The following is a 14,847-nucleotide window of genomic DNA, read 5'->3' as shown; positions in this document are numbered from 1 at the left end:
GGGCTACCGGCTACACCGCGGGGCCGCGTCGCCCGCCAAAACCGCTGCACGAGATCGTAGCTGGCGTACGCCTCTCTCTCCCCCTCCTCTAGACCTCCTCCCCCATTCTTGGCAAACGCTGCAGCCCTTCGCACTTGTCCGATCCCCGATTAAGCGAGCCAGGCCGGCGAGGCTGCGTGCCGCTCGTGCGTGCATGCGGCATCGTCGGCCGGCAGCGGCAGCAGCATGGCCCTGATCGACCTCGGGCGGGCCGCCGCCGCCGGCGGCGGCAGCGGCAGCGGCGGCCGCGGCGCGCCGGCCATGCCGCGGCTCGTCATGATCGTCGCCGACCCCTGCCGCGAGTCGACGGCGGCCATGGAGTGGGCACTCTCCCACTCCATCGTCGAGGGCGACGACATCCTGCTCCTGTACGTCAACATGCCCCCCCGCACAACGGCGCCGCCGGGCCCGGGCCCTCGCGCTCGTCGTCCGGCGGGTCCACCGGCTCCCCGATCGCGGCGCTCCTCGGCGGGGGCGCTGGCGCGGACGGCGGGGATTTCATGGAGGCCATGCGCGCCGCGTGCAAGGCGCGCTACCCCCGCGCGCGGGTGGTCGGGAGGCGCGTCGAGCCCGCCACGGAGGGCCGCGAGGCAAAGGCGCAGACCATCCTCGCCGAGTCCCAGCACCGCGGCGTCGAGCTCCTCGTCATCGGCCACCGCCGTCTCTCCTCGTTCCTCGGGTAAGCGCTCCTCTGCTTGTTGTAATGTAACCACCATTAATGTTCCCAATCTTGCTACTCTCATAGACAAATTAAACACCGTCTCTGACGATGCATGCTCGCTCATGGATCAGGTTGAGAAGCTCGAGCGGGTCGAGCCGCGCGCATGACAGCACGGCGGAGTTCTTGATCGAGCATAGCAAATGCCTGTGCGTGAGCGTGCAGAAGAAGGGCCAGAACGCCGGCTACCTGCTCAACACAAAGACCCACAGGAACTTCTGGCTCCTGGCATGAACACACAGCATGTGCTCATCGGTTCGTTCGTCTTCCATTGATGGCGGATTGGATTTGCTTGTCTTCAAATTAGATCAGCTCTGGCTTGAACTGGCGGGTACGAGGGGAGGAGGCAGCATGTCTGGCTTTGTTTGTGATGGTTCGCCCTTTTTGTATTATATATAATCACTCGATCAGCTCGGCTAATGATGCGTCTTGCACAGAGAGAGAGAGAGAGAAAGAGAGAGAGAGAGAGAGAGAGAGAGAGAGAGAGAGAGAGAGAGAGAGAGAGAGAGAGAGAGAGAGAGAGCGAGCATCCACTTCTCTTTTCCTGAACACTGTGAATTGTGCAAATGCAACACAAACCTTTGGACCCCTGGATGAGTCCATGAAGGAGGATATTGCTCAAGTTACCGGGGAGGAAAGTGATACTTTAATAGAAAACTTTTTAGAGAGAGGTCAGAGAAGCGATTTTCCAAATGAAACACAATAAAGCTACGGGGCTTCATAGCTTTCCAGCAGAGTTCTACCAAGTGTTTTGGAGTTGTATAAAAGATGACCTAATGGCCATTTTCAATGATTGCCACAAATTTAAGGTGATCTTCCTCTCTTTAGTCTGAACTTCGGGGTACTTTACTTCTGAAACTAAAAGAGGTTAAGATCAACCAATTTGTATGCTTAATGTAATCCAAATGTTGCAAATAGGATAATCAGACCCTCATGGATGGCCTTCTTACCTGGAAGGTATATTATCAAGGGAGTTGTCATACTACATGAAACGACGAACTCCATAGGAAGAAAACAAAGCGGGATTATTCTTAAGCTCGATTTTGAAAAGCAATGGGACAGGGTCGATTGGTCCTTTCTACAACAAGCTTTAAGAATGAAGGGTTTTTCCGCCACAATGGTGTAATTGGATCAAGAATACTGTCACCAGGGGCAGTGTAAAAGTAAATGACGATGTTGGGATTTTTTTCCAAACTAATAAAGGGATAAGACAAGGGATTCTTTATCACCCATTCTTTTTAATGTCGTGGTTGATATGTTTGCGGTTCTAATTATGAGAGCTAGAAATGCAGGACACACACTAATGGTTTGGTACCTCATTTGGTGGACGACGTGCCATCGATTCTGCAATATGTTGATGATATAATCCTCTTCTTGGAAAATGATTTAGAACAGGCCAAAAACTTGAAACTAGTACTATGTACTTTTGAAAAGCTATCTAGCCATAAGATAAATTTCCATAAGAGTGAGATATTTTGTCTTGATGAAACTAAAGCTAAGGTCTCGACTCTCGACCTATACTCAATCATTTGGGAGTAAGGAGGGGACTTTTCCCTTTAAGTACTTGGGGATCCCTATAAGCTATAGTCCTTTATGCAGTTGGAAGGAAGATCAGTGCCCATTAACTCCATACTCTCCAGCCTACCGATATTCATATTATCTTTTTCAAGAACTCCTAAGGGAGTTCTTAAAATATTAGATTATTACAAGTCCAGATTTTTGTAGCAGTGTGATGAGCATCAAAAGAAGTATAGGTTGGCCAAATGGAGCATCCTTTGTACACCTAAGTGTGTAGGGTGTTTATTAGGTATCACGAACCTGGAATTTCAAAATATTGGTTTGGTATGCAAATTGCTGCTCAAACTCTTAAAAGAGGATGTAGCTTGGCAAAATCTGCTTAGGAAGAAATATCTAAATAACAAGACATTGGCACAGGCGGTACATAAACGAGGAGACTCTAATTTTGGGCAGGCCTCATGGATATATTATGGACCCCTTCTTTACAAGAGAAAAATTTATAGTACGAAATGGAAGTCAAACTAGGTTTTGGGAGGATCTTTGGATAGGGAAAGACTCTAATAATGAAACAATATCCGTTGTTGTACAACAGTGATAGGGAAAAAAATCAAACTGTAGCCGATGTGCTATGCACAAGGCTCAGGTGCACTACCGGAAACCCCCAGATTGCCATGTACCAAAACATTTGCCGTGTGCGCAAACTCGGGCACACGGCAAACTTTCCATTTGCCGTGTGCCAATAGAAACAGCACACGGCAAACTTTTTCTTTGCCGTGTATCAGGCCAAAAAACACACGACAAAGGTCCAACACACGGCAAATGTCCAACACACAGCAAACTTTAGCATTTGCCGTGTGCTACAAAAGGAAGCACACGGCAAAGAGTCATTGTTTGCCGTGTGCCTGCTATATTGCACACGGCAAAACCGTGGCACACGGCAAAATTGTGCAAAAAAAGTAGATTTAGCACTCCTAATTTTTTTTGCTATACATATATAGTGTATTGGACTCCTTGTTAAAATCTGATATATTTCTCATTATTTTGGCTATATTTAGTCATTTAATTTCATTAATCAAATTTTTGGGGTTGAACTGGAAGTGTTTTGAATAGTGGAGTATAATGGATAGAAAAATGATCTTCATGTTATGGAGTTTAATTTGATGACATAAGCATGAAACAGAAGTAGATTTCGAAGATCTTGCTCGCGAACCATGCTTAGAACTGTTTGAACGAATCATTTTAAAATTCCATTAACAGCAAACGAATTCAGAAATCAAGAAATTTGTCATGGTATCATGATTTCATGCATGGAGATGGTGGTAAAATTTTGGGAACGTTTTGCAAAAGTTTTTATGTACGCTTATTACAAATCGAAACATCTCCAGAGAAGATCCATAGAGTTGAGAAGGAATCGTTTACATTTGGACGGAACATTACGAACAAATTAGCGGTTGACTTTAAAACTTTTTGTGTTTGCAAAAAACAACTTAGGTTCTTTAATGCCAAATTTTGGTTAATTTTCGGATAAGTGGTATATTTAAATTTTTTTGCAATCAAATATTTTTTTGAAACACATGAAATAATGACAATATCAAAATAAAAAAAATGAATTGTTCAATCACTTTAGCAATGTCAGAATACCAAAGCGACTGAAAACAAAAATTGAAAAGAAAACAATTCAAAATTGAAATCGAAAATTGAAAATTGTTTGCCGTGTGCACAGTCCAAGGCACATGACAAACGTGTCCTTTGCCGTGCGCCGGGCCAAAGGCACATGGCAAACCTGGGCCGCTACGCCGCCGTGCCAGACCGCCGCTCCGGCCGGCCTGTGCCGCCGCCTGGGCCCTTTGTCGTGGGCCGGACGGGGGCATACGGCAAACCAGCGCCCCCTGTCCACCCGCTGCGCGCCGCCCGCACCCGCCCGCTCAAACCATATCTCACTAGTCAACAACTTAACAATTATGGGTTCCCTAAGATATGATTCACAAACTCAGGTTTAGCAAAGAATAAAAGGTATGCAAACCAATCATAGAAAGCACAAGAACAGGATACCTTGATTTAATTTTAATTATTGATCAAGATTTAATTTAAACTCATAGGTTAGGGAGAATATGAAGGGTAGAGTGCACAAACCGTCGCGATGAAGATGATCAGAGCTGGTGCTAGTCACCCAAACCTGAGGTTCTGCTGCCCAATACTAGCTCTGATTCATCTTGGCTTTTTGCATTCTGGTTCGTTCGGTGTTGTGCACGTGTTGTGAGAGATCTCGAGTGTATATGCTTGAAAGTTCCGTGAGATCTCCCACACACGTATTCTTGTACCTGGTGCTTATTCAAAGTCAAAAATGTGGAAACAAACTAATAGCTCTACTGGTTTTGGGAACCAGGGAGCTCCTAAAATTTATTGAAACTAAAATTTAATCTCACCAAGATACTTACTCAAGCAAGGCTGAACTAAGATTGCATAAACGTGAGTATGTTGTGCAATATTATTCCAAAACCTTGTCTTACCTTTCTATCTGAATTCAGCTCAATGACTCACCCAATTAGATTTGATTTTCCTACAGGGGTTAGTCCATATATGCAACCAATATCTATACAAGTATTAAATCTAGAACATCAATCAAACTCGACACCATGTCAGTTTGACTGAAGAAGACATTTTAACCCAAATACCATGCTTGATTTAAAATGCCTATTAATGTAATCGTTGCGTCATACATTCAAACCAGAGCATACAAGAACGGATAAAGGGGGCATGGAAGCATGATTGAGCATTTATTTAAAAGGAGATAGGCACTCTGTTCGCTTCATCTTCACTGCATCTAGCCAACAGTATTTCTCTCTCACGTAAAACTAGCACCAACCACTAGTACCAGCCAGCTAGCAGTACTTTTCTCTCACAAAAAATCAGCACCAGCCTCCAGCACCAGCCAGCCGAACACAGTGTATGAGTTTATACTTGGTGATCCTCGGGCGACCTCCCAGCAGGGTTTTGTTTAATGTCAAAAGCAGGACATTGAGAGTGCTTACCACGGCATTTTGTCGATGGAGATAATGTTGTCACCATGGCAACTCCTCTCATTTTTTTCATTTTTTTATAGAGCAAGGTGAGAGGACATACAACAATTCCAAGACAAGATATGAATTGAGAAAGAAACTTACTTCGGGGCACTCACATACCTCCCCCATACTTGGAGTTTGCAAAACTTCAAATGTATGGAGTTCAAGTCTCCTTCTGTAGTTGTTCCTTCATCAAAGCATATTGACGTGTTGTAGTCAGTGTAGCTCACATATTCGTAGGTGTTGCTTGTCCGTCGTTCTTCTTGATCTTCCCCTAAAAAGGTTAGCGACCAAAAATACCCGAAGAAAAACTATGTCCTAGAACATGCTCTTGCTTTTTATTAAAAATGGAAATAAATAAGTAAATAAATAAATAATAATCCGGGCTATCTCTCGGTAGTGCTTTGTTTTTGGTCATAAGCTCGACCATGATAACTCTTGCGGTCATAATTGGTGATGGGTCATTGTTTCACCACCAATTGTTGCAGCTAGCTACAAGGTTAGTGCCACGGTGGACCCACGAAATCAGCAATGTTTACGATAAACATATACATCTACTGTAACACCCTAATTTAAATTTCAACATTTAATAATAAATTTAATTGGCTTCATTTATTTTTCTAAGGTTTTATATGCTTCGACTTGCATTTAAATTAATTTTCGCTCACAAGTAATTAAAATTTATTTTAGGTTTAACTTGTTGTGCATTCATGCTGGTGCATACTTTTATTTGGTTGAGTGCATAGGAGTTTGAATTCAAATAGTTTGTGTGGAGTTTGAAAAAGAAAAGAAATAGAAAGGAGAAAGAAAGGGAAAGGAAAGGAAGAAAACCTGGCCCAGGAAACCAATCCAACCCAGGCGGCCCAGCACCCAGCCCGACCCCCTCCATTCCCCGCGGCCCAGTTCCCTTCTCTCCCGACCCAAACCTTCCCCGCGGCCCATCTCTCTCGCCTTTCCCCGCAGCCCACGCTGTGCGTCGCTTCTCCCCTCCTGGCCCAACCGGCGCGCTCTCCCGCCTCAGCCCAGCAAACCACCCAAGGCCCAGCTCCCGCTCGCCCAGCGCGCTCGCCCGCCCGCGCCCCACTCCTATCGCCGCGCTCCCGGACCCACACGTCAGCTTCGCCCTCCTCCTCCCGCGTCTTCCGCTCGTGCAACAGAAACCGGCCGGGGATCTCACCGTGACTTGTTCCCTGGGCACGCACGCCCAGGATCGCCTGAGCCGCCCTATATATAGCGCCCCGCACCTCTGGAACCCCAACCCCCACCTCGCAGCGCCGCCCCAAACCCTAGCCCGAGATCCGCCTTTCTTCGCCATGCCGAGCTCTTTGCGCCGCCATGTTCCCAGCACTCCAGGGCACCTCGACCACCGCGAGCTGCAGGAGGAGCTACGCCCGGAGGCCACGAGCTTCGCCGAGCCCGCAGCCTCCGACCTCGACCCCTGTGTGCACGGGAATTGATGTGGAGGAGCATCGTCTTCCACCTCTGCGCCACTGCAATTCCGCCCCTACACCGCCGCTCGTCGACGTCTGCGCTCAGCCACAGCTTCTTGCAGGGGTGAGGAACACGCCGTGCCTTTTCTCCCTCTTTTTTTCCCTCTCGGTTATGCGTGGTTCTACTCGCCGTAGCTTAGCTGCGCCGCCGGTCCATGGAGTAGGCTCTGCCGTGTTGCTGTAGACCGCTCTGAGCCCGTGAGAAGTTTGGCCTTGTCTCGTGCGTGCTACCTGACCCCAAAACCGAGGTCAGCCGAGACCGGAACCGCACTCCCGCAGCATGCCGGTGACCCGACGCCGTTGCTTCACCCGCCGCCGTAGATCCGAGGGGCCGCTGCCTCCCTGAGGCGTCCATCCACGCGCGGAGCCGCACGCCTAGGTAAGCAAGCCGATGGCGCTCCTTTTGCCACGCGCATCCTCACCGACCGGCGGGAATTGCTCGTCGGAATAGATGCGTGCCACCTAACCGCCGATGGCCTTTCTCGCTATGTCACTAGACTAACCCGAGCCCGGGAATGCGCTCTCGGTCTCACGCTCACCAACCCTAACCCGAAACTCCATAGCTTGGGGCCTGGATCTCTGGATTTCCCGAGCGCCGGCGAGCCCACCGCCATAGAGCCCAGCACCGGCGACCCGCACCACCGCAGCCTCGCCTTGCGTCCTGAACCACCGGATCGGCATCCGATGGCTGCAATCTGATCGGCCCGAGGTCAACAAGACCAGAAAACGGTCAGCGCCTCCACTCTTGCACAAAAGCCCTTGTTCTTATTTGAAATCAACCAGCGGTTCTGATAGTTCAAAAACAATTAGAACTAGGTCCTGTTCTTATCACTTAGACCCCTGCGCTTTTCCCTATTAGAACCCGCCGTCCACCTCTGGCTTTTTCACGCGTTAGCCCCTGGATCTTTTCGGTTTTTGCACAAAGGTCCCAGGTTTCTTGCGCAGAAGCCACTAGAACTTAGTTTTTCTTATAGTTAAGCCCCTAGAACTTGTTTTAAGCGTAGTTTTCACATTCTAGCTCCGTTTCAGGCGTTCTTTATGTCCACGCGATCGTTGTAACGCGTAGAACAGTTCTAGCTTAGTTTTGTTTGCTGTTTTTATGTATTATTGTACTATTTTTTAGTGTTTGCCTTTGCTTGCATGTATGTGTATATGCTGGACTTGTTTTGGCGTTGCGATCGTGAGTAGACGCTGAGCCTTCGGAGGAGTACCAGTACCCGGAGCAGCCACCGTCTTCACAGCAGATTGAGCAACATGAGAACTTTGAGGAAGGCAAGTATAACATGAACAACACCTATCACTTTAAATACATTTTCATACTGCATTTTAATACTGTATGCCTATAAGGACTTTCCTAGCCACTTTATATCCTTTATATTTATCCCTTGGGTTGCATTTTGGTTAGTTGTGCTAGGTTGCTGTGCTATAACACACTTGGTCCTTTTTAATTAATTTGATTAATGGTATATGCAACTTAATTCTGGGAGTGGCCCGTTTGAGTGGCTCACGTCTCGTTAAAAATTGGTTTTTCTAGAAACTTGGTTTAGGGGGCTCGCACTGTGTTTTGTGCTAGCTACTCTCCATAAGGACCGTACGTCATTAGAGCGACAACCTGGGACAACCGCGCAACCACAAGACTGGAATGGGACGGTCTTGGCTTACTAATTAGGTCATTTTGGTTCGGGAGTAACTTACCGATGGGGCAGGAGGGGTGGTGAGCTTCAATGGTTCCTGCACTACGAGGCTTGGTTTGTGTTATGTTGTACCCCCTCGAGGTGGGCCCCATCGTTGCGGAGCCTGAATCCTTAGCGGTTACCCCTTACCAACGTGGTCCTTTGTGACGGCCTCGTAGTGAGTTTGCTAGTCATCTCACCTAAGGAAGTGTGATGAACAACTAGCGTAGCTCACGACTTGTGGGTAAAGATGTGCAACCTCTGCAGAGTGTAAAACTGGTATACTAGCCGTGCTCACGATCATGAGCGGCCCAGATCCTCCTTTTGATTAGGGGGTTACCTTGGTGGTTTTGGTTTGGTTCTCAGCAGTATCATAATTAATTTTGATTAATTACTATGTAACTGGGTTTATGGTAAATCATCAACTTGTAGTAATTAGCTTTAATAAAATTTTGCCAAGATTAAAAGCTAATGCAGTTGAGTCAGCCAACCTTAGAGCCTCATAGTTTGTGTTATACTTGTTGAGTACAAGTTGTGTACTCACTCTTGCCTACTCTACTCTTTTTCTCTTGTTCTTTTGGGGATACTCTACTGCTGCTCAGTTCCTGCCGACACGAGGGAGTTCATCCGGAGCTACCAGGAGTACGAGGACTTCTAGGCGTTCGTCTCCCAGTCGACGTCCCTGTGGTGCCCAGCTTCCGATTATTCGTATATGTATTACGCTTCCGCATACTCTGTATCAGACATTTTGTCATTAATGTAATAAATAACATTCGTACTCGCTTTATTATATCCTTTTTACGTGATATGTGCTGTGATATATTGTTCATTCTGTTGTATATATGTGTGACTTGATCCTGGCACGTATATGATTGCTCGGTTTATGTTCTTTTATAAATCGGGTGTTACAGAATGGTATCAGAGCTATATCGACTGTAGGACGAAAGCCTAGATAGAACTGGTCAAGTTTTAGGTCTTCTTCTCTCTAATCCTTGTCTACTTAAACTATTTTGCTATTATATTCCTTGAACTTCCGAGATTTTTTACTCGTCTTACCTTGATTTCTCTCTACAGAATAGTTTCCGTAGATTTTGGCCTGAAGTAAGTCAACTGACCATCATAGGTGTAAGCTAAACGACCCCTTTATAATAGCATTATAGAATGTTCTGCGACGAGTTGTGTTAGTCGAGTGGTGTGTTAAACTCGACTAAAGTGTGATGTGTTGTATGCTTGTTATTATGCTACATGTTTGATTTGGATTTTTGGTTGATTGCATAGTTTAGTAGTTTAATTTGGTTTAATAAAAATCAGTTTTAAGTTAAAGTTAATTAATTAATAAAATGAGTTAGATCGTTGGGGGTAAAACCATCCACTCTGTTCTCTCTACCTTATCATGCCTTGGGTTTCTCTTGTCTTGCTCGTCGAGAAGAAGGATAGCACGAAGAGGATGTGATATTCCAGGATTCACCGACGAGGACGTCGGTTTCTGTAAGGGGGTAGGGATGTGACACCCCGGTCTGCAGATAGTACAGGAGAATTTGAGAATCTCTCAGATGAGGCAGAAGAGTTATGCTATAATTCCCTCTTTCGGATTTATGCCACACCTATCTAGAGTTAGCAGCAGTGATGCATGGGTAGTGTTGTCTAAATAAGATAGAACCTTAGATAGTGGGGTTTTTCTCTCTTCCTTGACCTTACCAATCTATGTTTCCTCTTTACCCCAGCTCAGATGTCAGCAGAACAAAAACGCCTTGGAGACAGTGCAATGGGTGATGGTGTTCATGCAACAGTTTTCGTGGAGCAGCCAATGACGTTACAAGATCAGTCTTCGCAAACAACATGCCATCCGAAGAATGGTGAGAAAGCTTGCCCGTGTTGCCAATTCTATGGCGTTCCTTGTCGTCAAGTTCGTGCGACTGAAGATGAAGCCACAACTAGGAGGAACCAGAGGTTGTTCTCCCATACAAAGAGAAAGAGGTCTCGTCAAGAGCAGCTAGCAGAGGATTCCCTTTTCCCTGACGGTCCATCGGTCAGTGAACTACAGACCATCCAGAAGAGAAAGGATCCTGAGTGCTCTAGAGATACACAGGTCAAGAACCCAGCACTCTATGATTATGTTGATGAGTTGACTATCACTATGAATGTGATTCAACCAAGTAGCGCCATTCACCGCCGTCGCCTGTGCTACCAATGCAGGCAAGAAGGTCATTATGCCAAAAGTTGTCCATAGAATCACCTGCCACCGGTAGCACCAGTCCAGGACCCTTCACCAATCCCGCGTAGCAGTGGTGACGAGACCCACCTTATTTCCGGGAACTACTCCAAGCAAGATGCCCAGAATGATCAGGCTCAGCAGCAGGTGATACCAGAGTGCAGTGATCGTACAAAGCATGAGCAATCCAAGAAGGGACCAAAAGAGTACCTCCAGGGTAGAGTTCACCATGTGTCAGCAGAAACCATTCGGGATGATAGTCCAATCATTCTTGGTATGCTTCTAGTCAACTCATTTCCAGCCTCAGTGTTGATAGATCCTCGTGCTACACATTCATTCATCAGCACGCAGTTTGCTACTAAGCATGAGATATTGAAGCTTCCCATGAGGAAGAGAATGGTCGTCAAATCATCAGGAAAAGAACAGATCTCCAGTTACATTTGTCCTCGAGTCAGCATGAGGATAGGCGAGGCAACCTTCCCTGAGGACCTTATTGTAATGGAGTCAACAGGAATCGACATTATTCTTGGTCAAAATTGGTCAATTCGATATAAACTTGAAATGCGGCCTACCAAAAGAGTGGTAAAGGTCCAAACCTCGTCAAGAGAGCAAATTGAGCATGAGATTCAACATACTGCCAACTCAAGACATGTGGGTATGAGATCCCAACTCAGGAGTGAGTAGAGCTTAAACCCATCCTTGTTTCTCTTTGCTAGCCAGCCCAGAATCTCGGGACGAGATTCCTGTAAGGGGGTAGGATTTGTAACACCCTAATTTAAATTTCAACATTTAATAATAAATTTAATTAGCTTTATTTAATTTTCTAAGCTTTTATATGCTTAGACTTGCATTTAAATTAATTTTCTCTCACAAGTAATTAAAATTTATTTTAGGTTTAACTTGTTGTGCAATCATGCTGGTGCATACTTTTATTTCGTTGAGTGCATAGGAGTTTGAATTCAAATTTCATTTGAATTCAAATAGTTTGTGTGGAGTTTGAAAAAGAAAAGAAATAGAAAGGAGAAAGAAAAGGAAAGGAAGAAAACCCGGCCCAGGAAACCAATCCAACCCAGGCGGCCCAGCACCCAGCCCGACCCCCTCCATTCCCCGCGGCCCAGTTCCCTTCTCTCCCGACCCAGCCCTTCCCCGCGGCCCATCTCTCTCGCCTTTCCCCGCAGCCCACTCTGCGCGTCGCTTCTCCTCTCCTGGCCCGACCGGCGCGCTCTCCCGCCTCAGCCCAGCAAACCACCCAAGGCCCAGCTCCCGCTCGCCCAGCGCGCTCACCCGCCCGCGCCCGACTCCTCTCGCTGCGCTCCCGGACCCACACGTCAGCTTCGCCCTCCTCCTCCCGCGTCTTCCGCTCGCGCAACAGAAACCGGCCGGGGATCTCGGTGTGACTTGTTCCCTGGGCACGCACGCCCAGGATCGCCTGAGCCGCCCTATATATAGCGCTCCGCACCTCTGGAACCCCAACCCCCACCTCGCAGCGCCGCCCCAAACCCTAGCCCGAGATCCACCTTGCTTCGCCATGCCAAGCTCTTTGCGCCGCCGCATTCTCAGCACTCCCGGGCACCTTGACCGCCGCGAGCTACAGGAGGAGCTCCGCCCGGAGGCCACGAGCTTCGCCGAGCCCGCAGCCTCCGACCTCGACCCCTGTGTACACGGGAATTGATGTGGAGGAGCATCGTCTTCCACCTCTGCACCGCTGCAATTCTGCCCCTACACCGCCGCTCGTCGACATCTGCGCTCAGCCACAGCTTCTAGCGGGGGTGAGGAACATGCCGTGCCTTTTCTCCCTCTTTTTTTCCCTCTCGGTTACGTGTGGGTAGGCTCTTCCGTGTTGCTGTAGACCGCTCTCGTGCGTGCTACCCGACCCCAAAACTGAGATCAGCCGAGACTGGAACCGCGCTACCGCAGCACGCCGGTGACCCGACGCCGTTACTTCACCTGCCGCCGTAGATCCGAGGGGCCGCTGCCTCCCTGAGGCGTCCATCCACGCGCGGAGCCGCACACCTAGGTAAGCAAGCCGCTGGCGCTCCTTTTGCCACGCGCATCCTCACCGACCGGCGGGAATCGCTCGTCGGAATAGATGCTTGCCACCTCACCGCCGATGGCCTTTCTCGCTATGTCCCCAGACTAACCCGAGCCCGGGAATGCGTTCTCAGTCTCACGCTCACCAACCCTGACCCGAAACTCCATAACTTGGGGCCTGGATCGCCGGATTTCCTGAGCGCCGGCGAGCCCACCGCCACGGAGCCCAACACCGGCGACCCGCACCACCGCAGCCTCGCCTCGCGTCCTGAACCACCGGATCGGCATCCGACGGCTACGATCTGATCGGCCCGAGGTCAACAAGACCAAAAAACGGTCAGCGCCTCCACTCTTGCACAAAAGCCCTTGTTCTTATTTGAAATCAACCCGCGGTTCTGATAGTTCAAAAACAATTAGAACTAGGTCCTGTTTTTATCACTTAGACCCCTGCGCTTTTCCCTATTAGAACCCGCCGTCCACCTCTGGTTTTTTCATGCGTTAGCCCCTGGATCTTTTCGGTTTTTGCACAAAGGTCCCAGGTTTCTTGCGCAGAAGCCCCTAGAACTTAGTTTTTCTTACAGTTAAGCCCCTAGAACTTGTTTTAAGCGTAGTTTTCACGTTCTAGCTCAGTTTCAGGCGTTCTTTATGTCCACGCGATCGTTGTAACGCATAGAATAGTTCTAGCTTAGTTTTGTTTGCTGTTTTTATGTATTATTGTACTATTTTTTAGTGTTTGCCTTTGCTTGCATGTATGTGTATATGCTCGACTTGTTTTGGTGTTGTGATCGTGAGTAGACGCTGAGCCTTCGGAGGAGTACCAATACCCGGAGCAGCCACCGTCTTCACAACAGATTGAGCAGCAGGAGAACTTTGAGGAAGGCAAGTATAACATGAACAACACCTATCACTTTAAATACATTTTCATACTGCATTTTAATAATGTATGCCTATAAGGACTTTCCTAGCCACTTTATATCCTTTATATTTATCCCTTGGGTTGCATTTTGGTTAGTTGTGCTAGGTTGCTGTGCTATAACACACTTGGTCCTTTTTAATTAATTTGATTAATGGTATATGTAACTTAATTCTGGGAGTGGCCCGTTTGAGTGGCTCACGTCTCATTAAAAATTGGTTTTTCTAGAAACTTGGTTTAGGGGGCTCGTACTGTGTTTTGTGCTAGCTACTCTCCATAAGGACCGTACGTCATTAGAGCGACAACCTGGGACAACCGCGCAACCACAAGACTGGAATGGGACGGTCTTGGCTTACTAATTAGGTCATTTTGGTTCGGGAGTAACTTACCGACGGGGCAGGAGGGGTGGTGAGCTTCAATGGTCCCTACACTACGAGGCTTGGTCTGTGTTATCTTGTACTCCCTCGAGGTGGGCCCCATCGTTGCGGAGCCTGAATCCTTAGCGGTTACCCCTTACCAATGTGGTCCTTTGTAACGGCCTCGTAGTGAGTTTGCTAGTCATCTCACCAAAGGAAGTGTGATGAACAACTAGCATAGCACACGACTTGTGGGTAAAGATGTGCAACCTCTGCAGAGTGTAAAACTGGTATACTAGCCGTGCTCACGGTCATGAGCGGCCCAGATCCTCCTTTTGATTAGTTGTAACACCCGGTTTATAAAAGGACATAAACCAAGCAATCATATACATGCCAGGATCAAGTCACACGTATATACAACAGAATGAACAATATATCACAGCACATATCACGTAAAAAGATGTAATAAAGCGAGTACGAATGTTATTTATTACATTAATGACAAAATGTCTGATACAGAGTATGCGAAAGCGAAATACATAAATGATAACTCTCGTCGAAAGCTGTGCAGGGCGCCACAGGGACGTCGACTGGGAGACGAACGCCTAGAAGTCCTCGTAGTCCTGGTAGCTCTGAGTGAACTCCCTTGTGTCGGCAGGAACTGAGCAGCAGTAGAGTGTCCCCAAGAGGAAAAAGAGTAGAGTAGGCAAGAGTGAGTACACAACTTGTACTCAACAAGTATAACATAAACTATGAGGCTCTAAGGTTGGCTGACTCAACTGCATTAGCTTTTAATCTTGGCAAAATTTTATTAAAGCTATTTACTACAAGTTGA

At 47.5% G+C, this 14,847-nt stretch overlaps 1 pseudogene; it reads left to right on the top strand.

Annotated features, from left to right (window-relative positions):
- The first annotated feature begins 225 nt into the window (after positions 1-225).
- On the top strand, positions 226-1,198 carry LOC120648597 (annotated as a pseudogene).
- The last annotated feature ends 13,649 nt before the right edge of the window (positions 1,199-14,847 follow it).

Source organism: Panicum virgatum, chromosome 9K, assembly GCF_016808335.1.
Source record: "Panicum virgatum strain AP13 chromosome 9K, P.virgatum_v5, whole genome shotgun sequence".
NCBI lineage: Eukaryota > Viridiplantae > Streptophyta > Magnoliopsida > Poales > Poaceae > Panicum > Panicum virgatum.
Note: the sequence above shows the minus strand (reverse complement) of the source record. Positions and strands in the feature narration are given on the sequence as shown.